Below are 27220 nucleotides of genomic sequence, written 5' to 3' on the forward strand. Positions count from 1 at the left end.
GCAGCCTATGTTGATCTCTGTAAAGCGTTCGATTCAGTGAATCGGGATGTCCTCTGGAGGATTCTTGGTCTTCGTGGGGTGCCACCAAAACTGATCGATCTGATGTCTGAACTCTACTCTGGTACTGAGAGTGCTGTGAAGTGTGGTGGTACCATCTCTGACTTATTTCCAGTTGTTACTGGAGTTCGTCAGGGGTGTGTACTGGCCCCCACACTTTTCAGCACTTGTATGGACTGGATTCTAGGGAGGATGTCGGAGAGATCAAGTTGCGGTGCGTCATTTGGGAATGTCAAGATCTCGGACCTTGACTTTGCAGATGATGCAGTCATCTTTGCGGAGACTTTAGACATCCTCTTGGGGGCCCTCGAGGTGCTGAATGAGGAGTCGGAGCCGTTGGGATTACGGGTTTCTTGGGTCAAAACTAAGATCCAGGCTTTCGGTGACATCTTGGATGCTGCTGTCCTGTCTGTGTCTCTTTGTGGTGAGGATGTTGAGGTCGTGGAGAGATTCACTTACCTTGGCAGTGATATTCATGTCTGCTGGCTGCGAGTCAGAGGTCAATAGACGTCTGGGTCGGGCCTGGGGAGTCATGGATTCACTGGATCATGGGGTGTGGCGCTGCCGGTACCTGTGCGGGAGGACGAAAGTCCGAGTCTTCAGGTCCTTGGTACTTCCAGTCTTGCTCTATGGGTGCGAGACTTGGACTCTGACCAAGGATCTGAGACGGAGACTTAATTCCTTTGGTACCAGGTCTCTTCGGAGAATCCTTGGCTATCGCTGGTCAGATTTTGTGTCCAACGAACGGTTGCTGAGAGAGACTCGGATGAGATTTGTTGCCTGCATAGTCCGTGAGCGTCAGTTGCGGCTGTATGGACATGTGGCTCGTTTTCCTGACTCTGATCCTGCTCACCAGATTCTCTCAGCGAGGGAGTCTCATGAGTGGAGGAGGCCAGTGGGCCGACCACGTGCCTCATGGTTGCAACAGGTTGACCATCATCTCAAGGAGATGGGGATGGGCCTGGCATCTGCTTGGGGGATGGCCAGACGGAGGCCCCTGGAGTACCGGCGGAAAGTGGACGCAGCGACGTGCTGTTCTGGCACATGTTCCCATACCTGACCTGACCACTCCAACACAGGATACCAGCAAGCTGGCACTCATTTTGCCAACCTCAGAAGGATGACAGGCAGAGAGTCAACCACACCTAGTATTAATTCAACAACTGAGGGGGATATGAACTCAGGACCTTAAGATCCCAAGCCCACCCCACCACTCTAGCCATTGAACCAACACCAGGCATACTGCAACAGCAGAGTTTTGAAGAAACCAAGTCGACGCTGTGGACAAGCGTGGGAAAGCAAAAACATGGACGGTGAAAACGTAGTGTCGGAGCGGCATTCAAGTGCACCATCGAGTGCCGCCTTCACCATCCAGCCTCCAGCACTACCCGACTTCTCAAAACTACAAGAATGGCAGAAATGGAACCGAAGGTTCGAAATATTTCGACTGGCCAGCAATCTGAATACTTCGTCTCAGAAGAATGAACGACTGCAGTACAGCATCGTTAAAGAGAGCTTTGACAAGTTTTCCGTGCCAAGGAAAAATGAAAAATCATGACAGGGCCACATTTAATCAGACACTGCAACTGGTCAGTGAGACGGTCGACTCGTTTGTTACATCCTTATATGCGTGAGCCGAAAAGTGCAATTATGGACCATTTCATGATGAGCTCATCAAAACAGATTAGTAGTTGGTTTGAGAGACACTGTACGAGGTACAGCCGTTTTTTTACAGCCATTTTTCCCTGCTGAGCAGGGGTTAACTTTTCTTGAGGCAATGGTTTATGGCCGGATACCCTTCCTGACGCCAACCCTGGTTGCCTCTTACGACACACAGTGATATGGTACACATATTCTAACCGGGGCATACAGCGGGACCAGGACACTGGTACTCATTTCGCCGACCTCGGAAGGATGACAGGCTGAGTCAACCTTCTGGTGTAAATTCAGCAGCCAACAGGGCTTGAACTCAGGACCTTAGGATCCCAAGCCGCTACCCTAACCACTAACCCATCACCAGGCTAGAGACACTATACTGTTGGAAAGAATGCCGTTGGACAAGGATCTAACCCTTGCTAAAGCAATAAGTATGGCAAGGCAATCGGAGGAGATCAAGCGGCAGCAGACAGACATAAGAGGCGATGTGAACAGTGCTAACAAATGCTCACCAGCGATAAACGCTGTAATGGCAAACGAGCACAAGCAGTCGTACAAGGCAAAGCCATGTGCGCAGGCTAGGCCAGCTGCACAGCAGAGCAAGCCAGATCAGAGAATCTGCCCGACGTGCGAAAAATGGTCAACACATACAAAATGGCGGTGCTCAGCGAAAGGAGTAGCATGCCACACATGCGGGAAAAGGGGACACTTTAGAAAAGTTTGCAACTCGGCGAAAGCAGTCCATGCTGTTGCGGAGGACAGTAGCCTTTTCCTCGGTGTCGTAGAAGCGGGAGAAGATCCATGGTCGGTTCAAATCCACATAAGAAATGTTAAAGTGAAGCTTAAAATCGATGCTGGAGCCGACGTAACTGTCATCCCAGAGAATGTGTGCAGAGATATTACAGAGGAGTGTAACAAGTACAAGGGAGGTAACAAGTGCAGCCTGACCAAAGCCCAGAAACCACCGTTTGGACCAAGGGGAGTTTCTCTCTGAGTACTTGGGGTAGTCAGCGAGACACTGCGCAATGGAGAGAAGACTGCAAAAGAGGCGAGATAGCATTAATGGTGAAACGTTAAAGGAGACTTACCCAAAGATATGCAGCGATCAAGGGAATGTTCAGCAACCATGTGCGATTAAACTGAAGCCAGATGCGACACCCTTCTCACTGAAAACGCCCAGATGAGTCCCACTCCCTTTGACGGGAAAAGTGAAGGAGGAAATAAAGCAGACGGAACACAGTGGGGTCATCAGCAGAGTAGAGGAGTCCACAGGCTGGTGTGCAGGTATGGTGTGGTGCCCAAGAAAGACAAGTCGGTCCGCACCTGTATAGATCTGACAAAGTTGAACGAGAGTACTGTATATGGGGAGAAGTACATTCTACCTCCGAATTGGACAAATCAACACTATTTTCGGAGTCGGAACTGCTGATACATTCAAATCTGGAGCTTACATTTTCAAATAATGCTTTGTTTAATAGATTCTCTCGGTTATTAATGTTCGCAAATTAAATGAAGCCACGAACACTGGCATCTCTGGGCGTTTACAGGCATTGCAATATACCCAGAAATTCATAGCGATGATGAACAGGCATTTGATGACGCGAGTGAGGAAAGTGGAGAAAAAAAAACGAAAAACTTTCTCGTTAAGAAATTGTTTCGGCCTGTTCCAAGTCAAGGCATTGTTGAGCAGGCCAAAAAAACATTAGCAAATTAAGACCCCATCGAGGTGGAGCGAGATGTCCGGGGATGCGTCCGATGAAGGATATAATTAAATAAGGTCGTTAATTATCTTCAAAAGGGGTGTTTTAATTAACCCAAAATCCAATTGTCAATCATGCACTTCCTTGGAGTTCCCTTGGTATGCATGCAAAGTTTCAGATGGCAAGATTTCATGGTTTTGGAGTTATGGAGGAGACACACTGATATACACACACACACACACACACACACACACACACACACACACACACACACACACACACACACACACACACACACACACACATTGACATTTATTAGTATAGAATACGGTGCGGCGTCTATCACACACTTTACTCACCTCGTGACTCATCCTGGTGATTTACTATATTAATCACGTTGCTATCTGCTATTCTTAACCATTTTACGTTTCCTTGACTCCCCGGACACTAAGCGGCCATCCATGTTCGGTGGGCTGACACGGGCGTGGAGGGTGGTGGTGGTGCCTTGCTAGTTGGGATACTGAAGGGTGAACCGCAAGAGCACACAGTTGGAGAGGCTGAGAAAAGCATGGATGGAGAGTGAGAGAACCCCAAGCCGAGGAGACTCTCCATGTACTCTCTTTGCAGGTGTTTTTGCCTGGCAGCCTGTGTTCCAATCCATTGAACGAGATAAACTTTGCCGATTTCCCTCTCCCTCAGTGGACTGCACCGGCATTGTCCTCATCTGTAACCTGCTCTTTGTGGCCAAGGGTTAAGAAAAGGTCAGACATCTGAAATTCAATATTTTGTGTGTCATTCCCTTTTTGCATCGTCTTTGAATACACGTGCAGAATTATGTCTTCGATTTGTGATTATTAATAAAGAATAATTTGTAATATGGTAACTGAAATGGAAGTCCAGTGCTGGTCTGTGATTGAAGCATGTTTTTTTTTTTGACGAGAGTAGATCATTTTTTTGAAATTCGACTTCATCCATCCATCATTTGTTTCATATATGCAGCCTGTGACTTCATCGTTGTTGGGAGCATGGCTGTGCTGCTGATGGAGTGTCCCCTGTGGGTTTGGAGCAGGAATTTGTAATTAGTTCATGATGCCACCAATAACTCACCTCCTCTTCGAGAAGGTTACAGTGGGATCTTTAATGTCCACTAACTAATGCTGGCAGACGGGATGCCAAGTTTAATGCCCATCCGGGGATGGTGTGCACACCGATGAATCGCCCTGCCTGCGGAACACCAGAATGACAGTTCATAGCTGGGCAGATATTCAAAACTCAGGATAGATGGGCTCAGAGGCCAGCTTGCATACCTCCAGGTCATCCTGCCATGTCTGGAAGTGGACTGTCTCTACACTTTGCTCTGTTCACACGCATCATCAGCCGATAGAAGGGCCAATCTTCTCGGTCGTTCCTGCGATCGGATCGCACCGACTTGGTAATTGCGGCTATGGCACAACTTTCTCAGACATCGCCTGCTATTAAACCTCTCTACTCAACAGGGTCAAGGTTTGAAATTGCAATCAGAAGATCACAGTGCAGTGACTCACCAGTTGTGGTGTTGAATCCATATGTGAACAAGTAAGGTGACATCAACCATGCTTTTTACTCTTTACATCGATATGTTATCATGATGTGAACCCATTATTTCAGGATAGGTTTAGTTCTGCCAAACAAAAGAGGTTTCCATTCCCATTGTCTATTTTATTACTTTTGCTATAATGACCTTCATTTTCATCTCTGAATTACATCCTTATTTTCTTCCATCAGTATATACAGTATTTCTTTTTTTCCTCTAGTTTGCCGAACAACGGGTGCATCTCGAACATTATGACTGTCCCTCATGGTTAAGCTGCAAATATGTGCTTGGTGAGTTTTGAGTTCACCATACTCAGTACTCACTGGTGTCCCTATACCAACAATGAAACAAGTCCTAAAAACCAAAGTTCAGACATTTGTGCACCATGATGTTGGTTTCCAAATGTCATGGAAAATCTGTTGGTTTTGTAAAGGTAAATTTGCACTTTGACATCGTTTTCACCAAAGTGAAAATCAACCGACCATAAACCTTGGGCCTTTAATGGGGGGAAAAAAATAGTGAGTGATTTTTACTTTAAAAAGCATCACGTGTGTTGGAATATCAAGGAAAACAAAATTGTCAACATAAGTTGATCCCCACTCCCCCAGACCCCCACACCACCCCACCCCGTTGTGTGCAGGATAAGTGGTCTATCCCCCCATAAGCAACAACCATCAGCTGTTTGCGATAAGATTGCCTCGTTCGATACATCGAGTTGCATATGTCACCAAATAACATTACCATTTGAACTTAACCACTTCTACAGCATAATGCTTTGGTTTCAGTTTCCAAATTCAAATTATTTCATAATGAACCGTAATGAAATGTCACACCTGCATTTTAACACGACAGCTGCAATTCATGCGGAGGATCACCTGGAGACCACTTTACCATCCACATGCTCAGTGTTATTTTCATAATCACCGACAATAAACGACAATTCTTAAAGTTCACCAAATTAGTTCTGCATTGTTAAGGCTTTAATAAAACACAAACAAATCAAACGGAGCACCAAATACTGCATTGGAGTAGTCAGAAGGAACCCGGATCAGGAGAAGGCAAAGATGGAGTCATCAGGGGGAACCTGGATAGGAATCGGGTTTCACCTGCTGCTTCTCTACCCTCAAACCCATCCAGGCACAGCCAAGTGAGTTTCACAGAAAACTTTCTGCAATAATTCACTTCTGCTTAGACTTAGAGAGATAGAAAACGAAAGAGAGACACAAAGAACTAAGTCACAGGCAGTATACCGTTTAGTAAAACAAACTAACCAATCACAGAAAGCACATTTAGTAAAACAAACTAACCAACCACAGAAAGCACATTTAGTAAAACAAACTAACCAATCACAGAAAGCACATTGAGTAAAACCAACTAACCATTCACAGAAAGCACATTTTGTGAAACCAACTAACCAATCACAGAAAGCACATTTAGTAAAACCAACAAACCAATCACAGAAAGCACATTTAGTAAAACCAACTAACCAATCACAGAAAGCACATTCAGTAAAACCAACTAACCAATCACAGAAAGCACATTTAGTAAAACCAACTAACCAACCAATCACAGAAAGCACATTTAGTAATACCAACTAACCAATGGCAGAAAGCACATTTAGTAATATCAATTAACCAATCACAGAAAGTACATTTAGTAATACCAACTAACCAATCACAGAAAGCACGTTTAGTAAAATCAATTAAACAATCACAGAAAGCACATTTAGTAAAACAAACTAAACCAGAAGGGCACTCGGTAGAGCGCATACCTCCGCTACGTAATACCTGATCCATGATAACATATCGGGCCCAATACATGTTTGAAATATCATGCTGTACAATACTATATCGTTTATCTCTCAATGGTGAAGAATCACTTCAAAAATTAAATAATTTTGTTTCCAGATCTGGATTCGGATCTTCACCAAAATAGAATAAATTCTTCCTTGTGATACATCCAACATGTCCACCAAGTTTCGTCTGAATCCGTCCACAACTTTTTGAGATATCCTGCTATATATCGGTTTCATCCAATCTCTCAATGGTGAAGAATCACTTTAAAATTATCAGCTCTGGATCTGGATCCGGATCTTCATCAAAATAGAATCAATTCTTCCTTGTGATACACCCAACATGTCCACCAAGTTTCGTCCGAATCCGTCCACAACTTCTTGAGATATCGTGCAATATTTAAGTTTCGCCCGATCTCAATGGTGAAGGAATCACTTCAAAAATTGTAGTAGTTGGATCCGAATCCGGATCTTCACCAAAATCTAATCAGTTAGTCCTTGTCACACACCGAACCTGTACACAAAATTTCATCTGAATCTGTTGACAACGTTTTGAGATATCCTACACACAAACAAACAAACAGACAGAAAGGGGTGAAAACATAACCTCCTTCACCTATGGTGGCGGAGGTAACAAGAGAAAGAGCAATCAGAGATTGCAGACCCTCACCAGGACTTTTGAGTGGTGCATTTTTATATGTTTTAGGGCAAATTCAATATGGCTGCTAAATCATGTGACCTATGACATCATATGTGTGACCCTTTTGTTCCTCATGGACAGGCAGTCATATGTGTAAAGTTTCACCTCGATCTGTTCAGCCACTTCAGAGAAGATTTTTGAAGGTTAAAAAAACAAAAAACAATATGGCTGCCAAATCTCGTGACCGATGACATCAAGAATGTTTGTTTTCTGTGGACCATTTTATCCGTAGATGACCCTCAAAAATTTTCATACTAATCGGATGTGGTGTTCTATATATGCAATGATGACATCATAACAAGGGCACCTATGATGTCATAAAAGCATCTCACTCCTTCGCCACGAGGAGTACTTGCTCCGTGCCAAGTTTCAATTTTTTCCTTCGTGCGGTTTCAGAGATACAGGGTTCCAAAGTTTTTTTTCCGTTTTTCCAATATGGCTGCCACACCACGTGATCTTGACGTGAAAATTATCATTAAAACATTCGACATGAGTAGTCGCACCAATGGTGAAAATTTCGTCTCAATCCGACGAACAGTTACAGAGAAAAACATGAAAGTTCTGTGCGGACAAACAGACAAACAAGCAGTCATAGACTGGTACTTACAAAACCATCAACTTGACCTCTGACCTTGTCTAATAAAAGCTGCCTCAAGAGAAGGTAGCGATGCAAACCAGAAGTTTCTACGATGATTCTGTACCAAACCATCAAAAATCGAATTTTTGACCTCACTGTGACCTTGACCTTTGACCGATTTTGACCAAAATCGAATCAGCACTCGCCATCACCCTCCTGAATCACGTGGTGTAATTTGACATTGGTAGCTTCTTCCGTTCTCGAGTTATCGTGCCTACAAACAAACACACAAACATACAAACACACAAACACACACAAACAGAGTCCGGAAGTGATCAATATACTTCCGAAATCTTTCGATTTCGTAAGTAACAAACAATACCTTCTCCAAATCCTTCAGCGAGGTTAACAATCACAGAAAGCATTATATTTCGTGTTACGGATCAATAATATATATGTACCACATAAGTGGAAATGTTGTTAAGGGTATGTATTGTTGTGTTTGTGGGATAGATGGAGGAATTTCAGAAGAAAGTTAGGATTATAGAATTGCTTGGTCCATGGATGTGTCGGAGACATCTCAATGTAAATTAAGTAGGGAAACTGTGAGCCTCAGTGTTACGTGTCAGCAGACGGGGGGGGGGGGGGGGGGTGCTGTGTTAAATTAGGTAGGGATGAAGGATAATTTCTCCCAGCATGTGATTGTCCCCTGTGATCTTTTCCTATGTTTTTGCATTTCAAGACCGGCGATAAACTCGGGATCACGTCCTCAAAACAACAACTGAGCTGCACGTCCAAGCAAGAAAGAAACCCCACCTCCAGGGGGGACAGTGAACAAACCACGCCCCTGGAGTGGATGATTGATGGGTGTGACGTCAGAGAAGAGAAGAGTGGAGGGGAGTTAGGTTCGGAGCAGGACACGAAGGAGGACGGGACATAAGCGAGTGAAGAGATGGCAGGTGGAAGAGAACGGCATTACGGCTGGCTTCCCCTCAACACGGTGAGGAACACTGCACGATTCTCATGTTCATGCTGAGACAAACTGGTTCGCGTGGTGGATCAAGACGTTGGCCACTGACCGTTGGCTGGGTCGTAAGAGACCATCCTCGAAGCCTCGTGTTGTGCCATTGGGGAATGAGACGGCGACATTTTGAAGATCAGCGGTGTAGGCAAGTGCGATCGACCAAAGAAGTTGCATGGTGGTTTCTGAGCCCCGGTGTCGAGTATCGCCTCCTGCACGATTACCCACCCAAAGAGCGGCAGGGCACCATTTTCCCACGCAGTGACAAAGTAATTTGGTGACCTTCAAGCTTCCGAAACTCATTCCTGGGCACACAGCTCAGTGCCGGGATAAAGTGAGGATTTTTCTTTGTTATATCTGTCCCCTTGTTTGAATCAATGTCTGTGTGGAGGCGCCTCAAAATTAAATTTAGTTTTACTTCACATTCCGTTTTGATTATTACCCTTTGAATTATCACCATTGTGAATATTTGATATATTTTCATGAAACCCTTCTTCAATTTACTTCATTTATCTCACGTTCTGATTTCATTATTACCCGTTTTGATTTTTGCCTCCTGGATGTTTGCCCACCCAAAGAGCTCCCCCTTCCCCTCCCCTCCCCTGCACCCAAAGCCTCATCCCTTCCCTCTTCATTAACAGGGTGGACCTCAAATATCCAGGGCCTTCGCTTAAACCTGACAGATCTTTCCATACAGGTTGATCCTGACAAAGCAGACATAATCTGCCAAACAGAAACTTTCCTCCCTCAAGACGTCTCTGACTTCCTTGTATCTCTCCCTGGTTACTTTCTCCTCCGGTATAACAGACCCGAGCCTCGTCTTGGTTGTTCTCGTCTTCGTCTTCGTCTTCTTGGTTGTGGAGGAGTTGTTCTCTTCATCCAATACTCTATTCCTCACTCTCCATGCACTGCCCTCGCTCCCCCACACCCCCAGGAATACCTCCGGCTACGGCTTCCCCTCCACTCCCACTACATGTTTATATGTGTGCTGTACCGTCCATCAAACAGTAATGACTCCATTTACACCTCACTTTCCGAAAACATGGACCAACTTCTATCTTCTCATCCGAACTCTCTCTTCCTCATTTGTGGTGACTTCAATTGTCACCATGCCAGTTTTGCTCGGTGTGGGTACCGCTCTCACCTTTCATGGCACTTCAGCAAAAGACTTCTGCGACTCATTAGGACTGACCCAATCGGTCAACTTCCTGACCCAGATCTCAACCAACGGTACTAACAGCTCGGTTTCTTTGCTGATGACTCCACCCTCTGTCGTACCATGTCATCCCTCAGACCGACAAGTAGCAGCTTCTGCACTTTCTGCAGATCTGGATAAAATCACAAACTGGTCCAACACATGAAACATGTCTTTCCATCCTGACAAGTCTCACACTCTCACTATGTCTCTCCAAAAGGACCGTTTGGACCCCCCCCCCCGTCCCCATCCCCGTCCCCCATCTATTTTTCAACAATCCTCTGAAAGAAGTCCTTTCATTCAAGCTTCTGGGTCTCACTATCTACCATGATCTTTCCTGGGAAAGCCACATTTCCAACCTGGCGTCTTAAGCCAGTTGCCAACTGGGAATCCTCTGTCGTGCAAAGTCCTTCCACAATCCACCTGAGCTCCTCACCATGTATAAAACTTTCTTCCGCAGCCTCATGGAGAACTGCTCTCCCCTCTGGACTGGTGCTCCTGCCTCTCAACTTTCTCGGCTTCACGCTGTGGAAACCAAGGCATTTAGGATCATTGGTATCTCCCGCGATGAGGCTGTCTTTTGGCCTCTCACTCTCTCACCGCAGGCTGGTCTGTGGTCTTTCTGTCTTCTACCGTCTCCTCTCTGGTCTCGCCCCTCCCCCCCCCGCTCTGTCTGCGATATGTCCCCACCATATTTCCGCAGGGTGCTCAAGGTCCACCAATAACTCCCTTCTCGTAAAACTACCAAAATCACGAATCACTGCTCACCTTCACAATTCCATTCCTCTTTTTTCCCGCCTTTGGAATAAACTCCCACACTTTCTTCAATCCCATTCTTCCCTCCAGGCCTTCAAAACAGCAGTCCACCAGCACCTTTTATCTTCCCCCATGCAAAACCACGATATTTTCCACCCCCGTTAATTCACCCCAAACCCACCTCCTTCAAATTCCCTCCCTTCCTTCTTAAAAGTTCCCTGTCATGTAAGGTCCTAAAAGTCCCTGTAGTGTCCACCTTGTATACCACGCATTCCCCGCCCCATCCCTCTCCCTTCCACGGATCTCCTAATGTCTTTGTTCCCCACTGTTTTGTCCTTTCCTCTCCTGCCCCTCTTTTTTTTTTGTATACCTTGTCGAGGCTCATGTGAGAGCTAACACACAACGCACATCAAGGGGGCATGAGACAAGAGGGGTGGGAGTGGGAGGGACAAAACAGTGGGGAAGAGACACATAAGGAGATCTGTGGAGGGGAGAGGGATGGGACAGGGAACATGGGGAATAGAAGATGGACATTAAAGGGACTTTCAGGAAGGAAAGCAGGGAATTTGAAGGAAGTGGGCTTGGGTGGATTATAGGGGGTAGAAAAGATCGAGGATTTGGATGGGGGATGATAAGAGGTGGTGGTGAACAGCTGTTTTGAAAGCCTGGAGGGAAGAATGGGAAAGAATAGAGTGAGGGAGTTTATTCCAAAGGCGGGAAAAAAGAGGAATTAAAGAGTGAAGGTGAGCAGTGATTCTTGATTTTGGTAGTTTTACCAGAAGGGGGTTGTTGGCTTACCTTGAGTGCACTGCAGAAATGTTGTGGGGACAAATCGCAGAGAGAGCAAGGGGGGGGGGAAGGCTGGAGAGGAGACGGTAGAAGACAGAAAGACCACCGACCAACCTGTGGTGATTGAGTGAGAGGCCCAAAGACTCAGCCTCATTGCGGGAGATGCCGATGATCCAAAATGCCCTGGTTTCTACAGCGTGAAGCCGAGAAAGGTGGGAGGCAGGAGCACCAGCCCAGAGGGGAGAGCAGTACTCCATCAGGCTACGGACAAAAGCTTTGTAAGTGGTCAGGAGGGCCGAGGAAGGACTTTGTACGATGGAGGATTCCCAGTTGGCGACTGACTTTGGAGGCGAGGTTTGAAATGTGGCTTTCCCAGGAAAGGTCATGGCAGATAGTGAGTCCCAGAAGCTTGAAAGAAAGGACTTCTTCCAGAGGATTGTTGAGAAAGTGGATGGGTGGGTTTTCTAAACGGTCCTTTCGAAGAGACATAGTGAGAGTGTGAGATTTGTCCGGATTGAAAGACATGTTCCACGTGTTGGACCAGTTTGTGATTTTATCCAGATCTGCAGTGAGCGAAGAAGCTGCTGCTTGCCGGTCTGAGCGATGACCGATGGTACGGCAGAGGGTGGAGTCATCAGCAAAGAGATATGGAGGATTTTCCAGAGAGTCGGAGAGATCATTGATGAAAACCAGAAAAAGAACAGGGCCCAGAACGCTACCTTGAGGAACTCCAGCCTGGACAGGAAGAGGGGATGAAAGAACTCCATTTAGGGCCACACATTGACTTTGACAGGAGAGGAAGTCTTTGAGCCATGAGTGGAGATGGCCTTGGATACCATGGGAAGAGAGTTTGGTGAGTAGGGCAGGGTGCCAGACTGTGTCAAAAGCACGTGATATGTCCAGGGATACGGATCGGATTTCCTGTCTGGCATTGAGGACCTCCATCCATTGTTGGGAGAGCAGAAGCAGCATATCCACGGTAGAGTGACCTGGTCTGAAACCAAATTGATGATCGGAAATCAAGCCATTGGAGAAGAGGACGGATTTCATGTCTGAAGCGATGATGGATTCCATAACCTTGCTGATGATTGGGAGAAGGCTGATTGGTCTGTAGTTACAGGGATCTGTTTTTGCACCTTTTTATGCAGGGCAGTGATGTTTGCAGATATCCAAGCAGATGGCAGATGACCTTGAGCAAATGAGAGGGTGAATAGAACAGAGAGAGGGTGAGCAAGAGCAGAAGAGCAGGCTTTGAGGACACGTGGGCTGATGTCGTCTGGACCGGTTGCAGAATCTGAGTCGAGGTTTGACAGCAAGCTCTCCACCTTGTCAGAAGAAAAGGACACAGAGTCCAGGGACAGTTGGGTGCGACTGAGTAAGGTGGGTAGAGAAAGTGATGGGTGTATGATACAAGATTTAGCTGCAAACACCGAGTCTAGGCATTCAGCTTTTTCACGTGCGGTATCAGCAGTGCGGCCATTTGAGGTAAGGGAGGGGATGGAGGGGGAACACACACCAGAAACAGATTTGATTAGACGCCACCAGGATTTTGAGGAGGGAGAGACGTTTGAGAGTTCAGACTTGAGATTAGAAAGATGTTGTTTTCTGGCTCTCCTGAGGGTAGATACACACTTGTTCCGAGCTTTATGGAAGGAACTGAGATTGCCCTCAGTTGGGTTTGCTTTCCATGAGGCAAAGGCAAGTTGTTTCAGGACAACTGCCTTGCCACAAGCTTCAGTAAACCAAGGGCGAGAGGAAGGGTAGGACAACTGAAGACGAGAGGGGATAAATCTGTGCATGAGGGAGAGCAAGTTTCTTTGAAAGAATTCCCAGGATGAGTTGATGTTGGAGAAAGTAGCGATAGGAGACCAGTCTATAAGTTTGATGGCTGCTTGGAGACCCTGCCAGTCGGCTTTAGTGAAATGCCAGACTCGACGGCGGTGAGGTGGTTCTCTGATGATAGCCAGAGAGATGTCCACTTTGACAAGGACGTGGTCAGAAGAACCGATTGGAGCTGAGGAAGAGCAGCAGATATTGTCAGGGAAATTTGTCAAAATCAGATCCAGAAGAGATGGAGTACCATTGGTTGAGATCCGGGTAGGGAAGTTGACCGATTGAGTCAGTCCCAATGAGTCGCAGTAAGCTTTTGCTGAGGTGCCATGACAGGTGAGAGTGGTACCCACACCGAGCCAACTGGCATGGTGACAATTGAAGTCACCACATATGAGGAAGAGAGAGTTTGGATGAGAAGAAAGAAGATGGTCCATGTTTTCGGAAAGTGAGGTGTAGATGGAGTCATCACTGTTAGGTGGACGGTACAGTACACATATAAACATGAGGTGGGAGTGGAGGGGAAGCCGTAGGCAGAGGTATTCCTGGGGGTGTGGGGGAGTGAGAGCAGTGCATGGAGAGTGAGGAATAGAGTCTTTGATGAAGAGAGCAACTCCTCCACCAGGAGGTGGTCCACACTTTTAATGAAGAGGTCGGGGAGGAGGCTTTAGTTGCAGGGGGGAAGGGGGAGGGTAGGACAAGGGATGAGGAGAGGAGGTAAGGAGGGTTGTTGAAAGAGTGTGGGGGATTGCAGAATAGCTTTGGGAGGGGGCCGAATAAGGAGAAAAGGCTCTGTGGTGCTGGGGGAGAGGGGGACAAGAGAGGGGGAAGAAGGCATTTGAGGAGGTGGAGTGAAGAGATGGAGGTGAGAGGGCAGTGGAAGGAGGCAGCTTTGTGGATGAGAGGGGGGAAACTTTGAGAAGGATGAGTGAGGGGGATGAAAGGTGGGACAAATCTGAGGGGGGAATTTTTGAGAGAGGTAAGAGGGAGGCTTGGAGGGAGAAGAGTGGGATGATTGCTTTGAGAGTGAGAGTGAGGGGTGAGAGGGGTGAGTTGGCACTAAAGTTGGAAAAAATGAATGGTTGATGGAAAGCGAACATTCATCGCGAACTGGGGTTTTTTAAATTTTTAGGTCAGAGATGCGATTTAACAAATCTTGATGGATGCAATAAAGGCGAATTCAGAGAATGGAGAGAAGAAACGCTGTAACAGTTGGATTTATTAGGCAAGGAATGAAGGAGAGGTCGAAATGAGAGCAGTCTGTTAAAATAGCAGAAGAGTAGTGCATTATGAAACAGTAAAGAGTACCACATGTGTGAGAGAGGAAGATGAAGCATTATAAGATTTCGTTTTTGTTGTTATTATTAATGTATGAAAGTGTTTTCAACATATTAGGTCATGGAAGTGTTGTATAAAAACTCGAGGAAGAAGAAGAGGAGGAGGAGGAATAATAAGAGGAAGAAGAAAAGGCGATGAAGAAGAACAAGCAGCATCAGGAGAAAGGTGGTGGTTTTTGTTGTTTTTTTTTAAGATAAGAAATAGAGATTAGTTGGGAGAAATGGGGAACGTGAGGAAAGTGAGGAAGATAGAAATTGAAGGTAATGGGGAGAAAAAACAAATAAAACGATCGTACACCGAGTGGAACTTGTAGGCCTCAAGCCTCGGCCTCAAACACCCGGTAACACAACGTCGACAAAAACTCACAAAATGGCACGATTTTTGAAACAAAACCGAACTAGGAACACACAGTAACATGTAGGTGAGAAAAATAAACAGTTAAAACGGGACAAATAATGACCGGAAACTTATCTTTGAGATTGTCAGCAGAGAGCTCCTAAGGAGACCTCTTGACGCTCCAAACCTGGAACCGTAAGTCAACTCTTGTTGTGTGTTGTGTATTAGCTCTCCTACGAGCCTCGACAATGTATACAATAAAAGCACAAAACAAAACAAAAAAATCCCTGTATTTATTGAAGTTGCTTGTGTTGTCTATTTGGCTTCCAAATATCGGCTTCCTCGCTCAAAAGGTGCCTGAGATATTGCCCAAATGAGAAACAAAATGAACTAGAACTACATTGTCGATGGCACACCATCGCATATTCCCGCGCGCACTGCTTTGTCCCATTAACGCGAGGTGAAATTTTATCTTGCAAAATGGATTGACTATTCTTTTCTATTTGATGTGCTTTATGACCAAAGACTTACTATGTTTACTAAATCAGAAGTCATTGCAAGCATGTCAACATTTCATGAAACATTAATTTAACACTATCCAGCAATGTAGAACTGTGCATCAATTTAATCAGAGGAATGAACTGTGTATAATATTAATTATAATTATTCATAATCAATTAGATAAATACAGTAAAACCTGTGACTGTTTGTCACTCGTGGGGGCCACATAAGTAAGTTCTTTATAAAAGAATTTACCATGTACAATGGTAAATACACTTTAAAAAAAATCAGCCCCCATGACCCCACCCCTTCTGGCCTGGCCCCTAGGAGTCATATCAAAAATATGACAGTGTTGTGCACTTCCCCATACATATATCTACGATGTCTCAAAGTTTCAAGTTCCTATCTCAAACGGTGTAGGAGGAGTTTCAGGGTAAGACAGACGGACGTACGGACGGACGGCGGAGACAATCACAATATTCCCGCTTTTCTTCGAAAGCATGGGAATAACAAACAGGGTAAAAACTGAGTACTCCCTTCCTTCAGCGCCTGGCGATGACGTCATGCATCACCTGAATATGGAATTGGGAAGTAGCGGTGTACAATAATGATTGTAGTGACTGTGGTCAGGGCACTCATGCAGTTGCAGGCTGACGCTGGGCTGAGTAATGTCCAAGTCATCCAGGCAATCTACCCCATTTTTTCACTTGATCAGGAACAAATTGCAACAATTTTTTTTTAGCGCAATGCATTTCTATAAGGTCCCCAGAATACCATGCTAAAAGTCCGAAGAAATCCCTTTTGCAGAAATGCATCCAATTTGCATAAATCCAATATGGCGTCCAATTATCAATATTGTGCCATATCTTTGCTCACAGATGACATATTTGAGTGATTTCAACTTCTAGAATGGGTATTTTGTATGTAAGGATGCATTTAACATACTTTTAAACTTCCCTGGAACAAAATCTCATTTGCATAAATCCAATATGGCCACCAAATATAAATATCTTGCCAAATCTTTGCTCTCAGATGATGTATTTTAGTGATTTAAATTTCTATAATGAGATCTTTGGATCCAAGGATGCATTTGTAATACTTAAAAATTTCATTGGATGCATCTAGGACACTACAGTATTTAACCAGATAAAAAGCTCATTTGCATAATTCCAACTGACCACCAAATATAATTTGCTTACAATCCATGATATCCGCAATAAAAATGGCTTGACCCAAAACTAATATTTGGTGGACTCTGGTCAAATTTGAGGTTAATTATGTTGTTGTTTCTACAAACATCATGATATATGTTGCTATTTTACAATCCCCCTGAGGTACCCCTCACTTAATGGTGCAATCCAGGGGAATCCCTGGGGAATCCCCATGGGAAATCCGCTTTTGGCTGTTTCAATGGAAGTTCCAACATGGATGATATCATCATGTTCTCCACAAGAAAGGCAAATTAAGGTGAGTAACCTGTTAAAAACTTGAACATTGTTATTACATAGGTTACATCAAATTGACAAATTACCCATTTTCTTACAGAAATAAGTTATACATACGAGATGCTAAACTAACCAGCTTACCAAGGGGCTCCTAATGGGTGGTGTGGGGGAAAATTTTATATTAATGTATTTTAAATTGTAACAAATGGAGTTTCAGAAATGTAACTTCTATGCTGCAAATTGAATTGGCTGTCATTTCTGGCCAAAAGACTTTTGCCCTAAATGATAAGAAATGTGTTGTTCTGGAGTAGAGTGACCGAGCTGATAAATGAACTTTTGCTTAGAAAATGTACGAAGTGGCTTTTGTCTAAAGGACACGTCTACAGTCTGGGTGAATATCCCCCAACCTCTCTCTCATGGAAGTATAAAATGCTTTGAAATCTAAAAGTTTGGAGTACGAGCACGTGAGGAAGTATAGTTTCTCAGTGGCTCCGTACTCCTTGGAACTGACCAAGTACAAAGTTAGAATAAAACTCTCTGATGTAATGTAGAAGTGAATTGAATCGGGTTGGTCTAACTGTTAACTAAAGTAAGAATAATATTGCAAACAAATGGGGATTTTTTAAGTTCATTGTACAAGGGTGAGAAGTGTATGGTGTATAATTACGAAATAAATTGTTTCACAAGGAAGGACTTGTGTGGACATCAGTTTTATCAGTGTTGATAGGGTTTTTTGTAGGATTTTATTGTCAAATCGGACAAGCGTTAAACTCTGTTTGAAGTCAAATAGGATTCCACAATCGGCCGGTTAGAATCCTTCAGGAGGACAACGATCACAACAAGGTGGGTTTAAAAAATCCACATCAGTTGGTGCCGTGACTCGGATTCGAACCGATGTTGGTGCGGTGCTCGTGACCGGAGGTGCTTAATCTGCCGGAGGCAGTGCCTGGAGGAACGACAAGTGCTTGAGCGAAGGTAAGGGAGAGCGCTCTCAGCAGGTAACGCATTTCGAACAAAGAAAAGTTCATTGTCAGATAATTTTATTGAGAGAAAGAAGAGGATCCGGCGGAAGGAGTCCGTTTTAAAGTAAACGATAAGTACTGTAGTTGTTTTAGAAAAGTGCTGGAGAAGAAGAGGAGTCAGATGACAAGAAGAGGCTCGTTAAGGAGTCAGATGCGTAATTAAATAGGCATGATGAAGCGACATGCCACATGTTTGCATTGATACGGACCGGCTGTGAGAGAGATGGCCGAGGACACGGCTGAGACGCCGAGATAGGGTTAAAATAGATAAACATTGTAAGTTACCTGTTTGTAAGAGTTTTAAGAGTTACTTTTTGTTCATTGAACTCACTGGAAGTTTGTTGGCAGTGAGGTTGTTATATTATATTGTGTGGAGGTTTTACAGATTTGTAAATGCAATGATTTGCACGAAACGTTTTGTAGAGTGCAAGAGATGATTAACCAGCTGGGAGCATGGTGGGTGATTTGTTCCTGAGAGTAAAAAAAAATGAAACTTGTGCGAGTCCAATATTCACTGCAATGAAACGTGTTCTGTTGGGATTTTGACGATATTTTAACTCGTGCTGAGTTGAGCTGTGGGTCTGTTTGAAATGGCATGTTATACATTCTTGGCGTTGTATTTCCACGCGAAGGTCGCAAACTACACTGTGTGAGACCCCCTCCACTCGATCTGTGGGGGGTGGCCTATCTTTACACTGAGTCTTTGTTCGAGCCTTTGCTTTAAGTGTGAAATTCGATTCATATGCAGATTCAAGAGGATGAGATAGAAATGTGATTGGTATTTGTCACGTGATCACACGCGAGTCTATGAGATGCAATGCTGTTTAGTGTATGTGTTGAAGCCATGACAGAGTAATGCTAAACTGTGGGTTTTGCCTGTCAGAGTTTTTTTTTCCTTTTTCTTCCCACTGGATGTGGAGAGAACTTCCTGTTCCTCGTTCCTTGATGTTTGTGGCGCACCCTCTGGACTGAATCTGTTTAAAGTGAAGTCCATTTAGGAAAAAGTGTTGAAGTTTTATTTTACAACCATCGGGATTTTGAATAAATTGTGAAATAACAATTGTGAATGTGGATATACTGTATGTGATTTAAATGTAGAAACGTGATTTGGAATGATTTTAATGATTTGATGATGTTTAGCACGTGGGGCAATTCACAGATAATAGATGATTCCCTCGGATGGACGTTGAAATATTGTTTTATTCGTCTGCGAATGTTGAGGTTACTTGAACTTGTGCTGGGAAGGCAATGGCAAACAACCCAGTGTAACCATTTGATCGATTCAGTCAAGGTAAATTCATGATTTAATTGGATAGATGCTGAAGATTAAATTTTTCATTTATGGATTTTAAAAGGAAATATTTTGTTTTGACCAAAAAGTTGTTTAAGAGAGTTTGGATGTTTATTAGTCTGAAGTTTAAGATGCTTTTCCAAGACTGGGATAAAGATTGTGGAGGGTGAAGCTGCATGTTTAGACAGAGTGTTTGAGCTGGAATATAAATGATATTCGCCTGATAACAGATTTGACAAGTGATTTGACAATTTTTGAACAACTGTTTAAAATGATTTATTTGTTTTGATTAAGGAAAATGGATTCGTAATTGAGAAGGTCGGAGGAAGTGATAGATGGTTTGTGTATGTGAATTGGAAAAATGGCAGCATGTTTGCTGTTTTGGTGAGAGAGAAGTGGACAGATGGAGAAATGTCAGAGATTTAAAATGTCGATGGAAATAGCAAATGAGATGGATGTTTTGAGTATACGTACAACTGGGATTTCTGTATATTTTAGCATGTTGTTTTGGGAAATAACAACGAAAGGGATTAAAATATTGATATGACATATAATGCAAGTTAAATGCTTCCATAACAATCTTTGTTAGTCTTGTAGAACTACATGTGCCCATGACGTTTATTGATTGGTGTTTAATTGATGCTTTGTTTGTTTCGGAGTGTTGAAAGCAGTCTTTGAAGCAATGTACGATTTCATCTAAATGAACTTTGGAATGAAATTCCACACAAAGATTGGACGATGGGAGAACCCAGATTTGGGTGATTGAGCATTCAACACATGATTATGCCTCCCCTTCCTGAGGAGATAAGATGGAGCAATGTGGGAAAAGAAAGAAAAACCCACTGAGGAGAAGGTTGAGCAAAGTCTTAACGTCGGCGTTGTGTGGTGCCTGCATGGAGGAATGTTCTCAGCCACACTCTCGATTGCCGCTCTGCAAATACATCGTGAACTTGCTGTGGTTACTTCAATGTACGACAGGCCTGCAATTCCACACTGCGCTCCTTCAACCCAGTGTCTGGCCCAAACTTGTACTTGCCCACATCTACCTTCTCCTCAGCTCAAGGAGTGCTTCGATTGTGTTTCCCGTTGGGTGCCACTCTATCCACACCCTGACCTGTTTATCTTCTGACTTTGGGTAGCATGTTTCCAATGTGTAACACATGCTGATGAACAGGCCATAAATTAAATGGAAACACACTCATTTTCTGATATGAGCACTCGCTGCCATTGTTGATTGAACTTGAATAATGGAAATCTTTTCTCCTTCAGGAATGGGACATGGTAATCATGTGTAAGAAAAATTATTCAAATTTTCCTTGAAAAAAAAAAACGGGGGAGTGTGGGGGAAAATTTTATATTAATGTATTTTAAATTGTAACAAACGGAGTTTCAGAAATGTAACTTTTATGCTGCAAATTGAATTGGCTGTCATTTCTGGCCAAAAGACTTTTGCCCTAAATGATAAGAAATGTGTTGTTCTGAAGCAGAGTGACCGAGCTGATAAATGAACTTTTGCTTAGAAAATGTACGAAGTGGCTTTTGTCTAAAGGACACGTCTACAGTCTGGGTGAATATCCCCCAACCTCTCTCTCATGGAAGTATAAAATGCTTTGAAATCTAAAAGTTTGGAGTACGAGCACGTGAGGAAGTATAGTTTCTCAGTGGCTCGTACTCCTTGGAACTGACCAAGTACCAAGTTAGAATAAAACTCTCTGATGTAATGTAGAAGTGAATTGAATCGGGTTGGTCTAACTGTTAACTAAAGTAAGAATAATATTGCAAACAAATGGGGATTTTTTAAGTTCATTGTACAAGGGTGAGAAGTGTATGGTGTATAATTAGGAAATAAATTGTTTCACAAGGAAGGACTTGTGTGGACATCAGTTTTATCAGTGTTGATAGGGTTTTTCGTAGGATTTTATTGTCATATCGGACAAGCGTTAAACTCTGTTTGAAGTCAAATAGGATTCCACAATCGGCCGGTTAGAATCCTTCAGGAGGACAACGATCACAACAAGGTGGGTTTAAAAAATCCACATCAGTGGTTTTAATATTGTGACGTCCACGGGACTTGAACAGTCCCGCCAATGTAGAATGAGCCGAAACGATGGAGGCGGATATTTATTTATAACCCAAAGATGGCGGTTTCAATCGCTCTACCGCAAACGGGACGAGGAAGGTGGCACGAGTCGCTTTTCACTGAGTTGATAACGTTTATTTCTCTAACCAGAAATAACAAGACTCGGCAAGAAGAGGGATCCGGGGCGATTCGACGGGATGGTGGTGTGGGTTCGGGCGTGGGGAAAACACAGACAATTCCAATGAATATACAAATCTCAAACCCTCTAAGGCGCCAGGTACACACACACACACACACACACACACACACACACACACACACACACACACACACACACACACACACACAGTCACACACACAGTCACACACACACACTGTCACACACACACACACACACACACACACACACACACACACACACACACACACACACACAAAACGTAACTGGTCCTGGTGGTCAGGCTGGCCCGTGGTGCAAACGCAACAGTCCCTGGATTGGCGTCGGACGAGCTGGCGTTGCGCTCGTCAGGGGCAGGAGACACCGTGGTGGTGTCGACCTCCTGGTCCTGGCCCAAGTCCGCTCACAAACCCATGCCAATTTTCCCACAATTCTTTTTTTTTTTTTTTACCAAAGGAGGAACTTCGCCACTATCTCAGCAGCCGAGCATGGCCCTATATGCTCAGCCCGATCTAGTCTCCCCGACCCTCGACAGTGATCTCCGGACCCGACCTATGAAAGGGCATCTCGGATAGACCTGGCGGTTCAGCAGGAGGATTCATCCTCTCCGAGTCTAAAAGTCTATTGGAGGGTCCCTCCATCGCCGGGTACCGGCAATATCGTTGCATGTGTCCTCTTCGCCCGCACCGGAAAGAACTCCCCATAAAAGGCCCCCGTGGGTATCTGTGTAATGTCTCTTCCAATTGCGGACCCCCTCGGCCATAATAGAATTGCTCTATTGGCTGGGCTGGACCCCGCCGCTTTGGCGCACCAACTTCCGAATTACCCCTTATCAAACTTGACAGTTTCTGGCAAATTTCCTGAAACATTTGGGTAATGCCTATTTCTCCCAGCCCCCCTCCCTGATCCTGAATCTCCGCCTGTCGGATCGTCACCGATGGCCTCTCGGGCACCCGACCCGGCCGACTCCACGAGGCCAGCCTGGCCGCGCACTCGGCCGCTCGGTGCACGGTGGGTGGATCCTGTAACTCCACCAGCGCTCGGACCTCAGGGTCAGGAAGAGCAGCTAAACATTTCTCTAGTGCCAGTCTGTCCCATGCCTCCACTGTAAGGTCCCGATATGTGATCCTGACTGATTGGTAAATGTCCTGTGCCAGCTCCTGCACTGTCTCACCCGGCTTTAATCTGTGGTGCTGGAGCTGGGCCCGCACCAGATCCCAGTTTGCCGCGAACCCAAACCGACGGCTCAACGCCTCGCAAATGTGGGAGCTGGTCAACATCCCCTCCGCGATCACGTTTAACACATCTGCGGCTGGTCCCCGCAGCGTTGCCACCAAATTCCCTGTACGTTCCCACTCATTCCACCCGTTTAGTCGGGAAATACACTCAAATTGCATCAGAAAAGCTTCAAGGCTCCCTGACCCGTCAAAATTTACCAGGGGGATCACTTTTACAGTGGCCCGCTTCTCAGTTTCTCCCTTGTCCGAATCCAGCCCAGGGATCAAACACCCTTGTGGCTGCGTATCCAATTTCGGAGCCCACTGTGGCCAAAGATGTTTTGTGGTGAGGGTCTCATGGGTCAATTTTGCCTCCTGTTCCAAACGTTGAATGGACCGATTCACCTCTTCCCGCAGGATCTTCTGGGCCCGCACAACCTCCTCCAAGGCTCCGTCGCGAGTTTGTAGCTGCTCCTCAACCAACCCGGACACTCTACTTACAAAAGACGGCTCTACCAGGCCTTTATCCAAGACTTCATCTTGGCTCATAATTTTATCTTGTTCGTCCAAACGAGCCTCCAATTCTTTTACCTCCTCCGCCAAATTCATCCCTTGCTTCCTCAGCTCTCCCCACTCTTCAACTTGCAGCTGCATACGAGCATCCACACAGGCACGATGACGTTCCAGGCTTTCATCCACTTTATCAACCCGAATGTTCGTTGCATCAATTTTATCTACCAATTTTTTCCGTATATTTTCCCCCTCCAATGTAATTTCTACCTTTGTTTCCTCCAATCAATCCTCGAATTTACTTTGTATTTCTCCCAATTTAACATCCACACACTCCTGCATCTCAGTTTTCATTTTCTCCATCTTTTCCCCCAATTCATCCCTCATTAAATCAATCCGTGCACCCAACTGTTGCCCCATTACCTCCAATTGATCTGTCATTTCTGCCATTTTTGCCCCCTGTGCTGTAATTGCACTCATTAAACGCTCCGCCATTGTCCAGATCGTCATCGTGCCGGTTTCCGGCGCTGCCGGCCCTGTTACGGGCGATGAAACACGGTCCACGCTCGGAATGGGGGAGGTTCCAACCCTACCCCCGTCTCTCCCTTCTTCCCCCGACTCGCTGCCAGACACGTGGCCTTCCTCCTCAAACATCTGCACATCCGCCATGGTGCAGAAGTCCCGTTTGCCGCCAATTAATTTTAATTTGAAAAATCCCGCCAAAATTTTCCCGCGCTCGCGCGCTTTTCTGCAGTAATTTTATATTCCAATTCGTGGCGAGATTTTAATCCTGGTATATTCTCCCGATACCAAATATAATTTAGAGGGGTTCGAACATCCAACACCCTGACACCAATGTGACGTCCACGGGACTTGAACAGTCCCGCCAACGTAGAATGAGCCGAAACGATGGAGGCGGTTTATTTATTTATAACCCAAAGATGGCGGTTTCAATCGCTCTACCGCAAACGGGACGAGGAAGGTGGCACGAGTCGCTTTTCACTGAGTTGATAACGTTTATTTCTCTAACCAGAAATAACAAGACTCGGCAAGAGGAGGGATCCGCGGCGATCCGACGGGATGGTGGTGTGGGTTCGGGCGTGGGGAAAACACAGACAATTCCAATGAATATACAAATCTCAAACCCTCTAAGGCGCCAGGTACACACACACACACACACACACACACACACACACACACACACACACACACACACACACACACACACACACACACACACACACACACACACACACACACACACACACACACACACACACACACACACACACACACACACACACACACAACGTAACTGGTCCTGGTGGTCAGGCTGGCCCGTGGTGCAAACGCAACAGTCCCTGGATTGGCGTCGGACGAGCTGGCGTTGCGCTCATCAGGGGCAGGAGACACCGTGGTGCTGTCGACCTCCTGGTCCTGGCCCAAGTCCGCTCACAGCTGCCAGGGAACCAGTTCTGGCGCCAAGTTGAGAGCAGGAGAGGGAGGCAGGTCCGCCTGCCGTTCGATCCTGTACTCCGAGCCAGCAGAACCCCAGAGCCAACCAAGGTGAGGCACGAGGCTCAGGAAGGCCTCGAGACACGATGAAACCAGGGCCGAATCAGCGCAACAACACAGCACGCTCCCCGCACAACAGCCTCCACCAGAACAGTTTTTCTGTCCCGATCTTCTTCCTCTTCCTTTTCGACCCCGAACAGAAACTTTTTATCCTCCCGTCCTCGTCACTTCCAATCGAGCCGTTTTAGTGGCCCTGCGCCGTCGCCTTCCGCCAATCGTGATCACGGGGTGGAGCCATCCGCACCACTATCCTGTGACGTCACGACAAGCCTCCAAGGACTACTAAAAGGGGTTTACGCAGACACACTTACCCTATCCCGTGTCCCTATCTAATTACGTGACAATTATCATTTCCCCCTTGAAGAAATGGACATTTACTAGACAACTTATCACCACTGAATTGCTACTTATTACATCGAGATCCTGGTACACTCGAACAGCATGGCAAAACTAATTAAACATCCTTATTACCCTTTGAATGCATACCCCCCCCCCTCAAACGTAACAATATATTAAGTCGGTATTGAAATGAAAACGAGAGAAGAACCTTCAGAGTGTAGGCTTTATTCCATTTGATTGAAGCCGCTTCTACGGGCACACCAGGGAATACAGGCGCAGCAAGGAGTACATAAGCAGTAAGGTATACACGCGCAACTAATCACCGCAAAATAAATCAGTATAAGCACGGAGTCCGATATACTCTCAATTCTCACCATTCAACGAGCACCAAGTGAACCGCCGCCGTAAACGACAATGCCCCTGGGACAATCCCCCCCGACCGAGCCGAACCTCAGCTTTATCTATTCCGTGCTCGAGCCGTGCAACATGTGATCACACGTCACGACCTTCAATCCACCACATTCTCCCCGTCTTTAAAATGTAACTAGAGGCCCAACTAACGCACCATGATTACTTCAGCACTATAGGAGTATACATTTCAAGCAACGCGAACTATCTAAACTACAGAAGCATACATGCCAAGCAGTGAGGATTATTTTGAGTTGTAGGAGCATGGTCATGAGCATCGATATATTATGTAACGAGCATATAGGAGCATGAGCATCGAGGATGCCGATAATCCCCTTTACAGATTGAGTCGGCGAGGGGGTATTATCCGTCGACCTCTCCGGGAGTAGATGGCGGTTTCACTTGAGGGAGGCTTCCGATCCTCTTGGTGAGCCTCGACTCGTGCCGGAGATGACTCCCCGATCGCTCTCGGGTGGAACGCGGCAGCTCCGTCGTCACCCTTCTCGGGTGGAGTTCCTGGGGGGGGGAACACCTGGGGAGGGGATGTCAGAGGGAGGAGTGCCAGATGGTGGTGTACCTGCGGGAGGAGTACCTGAGGGAGCCAAATGGCGAACTGACACAGTGGTCTCCCTGCCATCCGGGAGCCTGACATGAGCATACTCTGGATTAGTATCGATGAGTTCAACCCCCTCCACCATGGGTTCATACTTGCTTTGTCGTACCGGGCGTTTCATGAACACTGTTCCGGGATGGGTTAGCCAGTTGGGCACCGATTGGCCGTCAACATAACGCCGCTGGTGAGTAAACATTCGTTCGTGAGGAGTTGCATTGGTGGACGTACAGAGCAAAGAGCGTATGGAATTCAGAGCGTCGAGAAGGGTAACCTCCCACCGCTCGGGGCCCAGTCCTCTCGATTTCAGCGCCAGAGTTACGGCTTTCCAAATAACTCCATTATATCGTTCCACCTGCCCATTACCCTGTGGGTTGTAACCCGTCGTTCGACTAGTTGCTATGCCGTGCTCTAATAGGAATTGTTTTAGCCCGGCCGACATGAAACACGGCCCTCTGTCTGAATGTATGTACGAAGGTTTCCCAAACATAGCGAGGAGGTCAGACAGACATTTCACGACAGTGCCCGAGGTCATATCCGAGCACGGAAATGCGAAAGGGAACCTTGAATATTCATCAACAACAGTGAATATGTATCTGTTGTCTGTCTCGGTCGGCAGGGGCCCTTTGAAGTCAATGTTTAGTCTCTCGAAGGGAGAAGTGGCCTTGATCAATCTGCCAGAAGCGGCGCCATAGAATCTGGGTTTTAGTTCAGCACAAACAGG

The 27220-nt window shown here is 45.6% G+C and overlaps 1 long non-coding RNA gene across 9 annotated transcripts in view; it reads left to right on the forward strand.

Annotated features, from left to right (window-relative positions):
* LOC147013532 (uncharacterized) overlaps positions 1-21444 on the forward strand; it is an 80151-nt gene extending 58707 nt beyond the window's left edge. For 4 of the 9 annotated variants that reach the window (XR_015051360.1, XR_015051354.1, XR_015051359.1 and 1 more), the window contains 4 exons: positions 4041-4174; positions 4910-4988; positions 5207-5276; positions 8798-21444. This is a non-coding gene — a long non-coding RNA (uncharacterized LOC147013532). Of the gene's footprint in view, positions 1-4040; positions 4175-4412; positions 4989-5206; positions 5277-8797 lie in introns of all 9 variants that reach the window. The other 5 variants (XR_015051353.1, XR_015051358.1, XR_015051357.1 and 2 more) reach the window with 5 other exon arrangements.
* The last annotated feature ends 5776 nt before the right edge of the window (positions 21445-27220 follow it).

Source organism: Eptatretus burgeri, chromosome 14 (assembly GCF_056783735.1).
Source record: "Eptatretus burgeri isolate ZD-2024b chromosome 14, Ebu_testis_v1, whole genome shotgun sequence".
Classification (NCBI taxonomy): domain Eukaryota; kingdom Metazoa; phylum Chordata; class Myxini; order Myxiniformes; family Myxinidae; genus Eptatretus; species Eptatretus burgeri.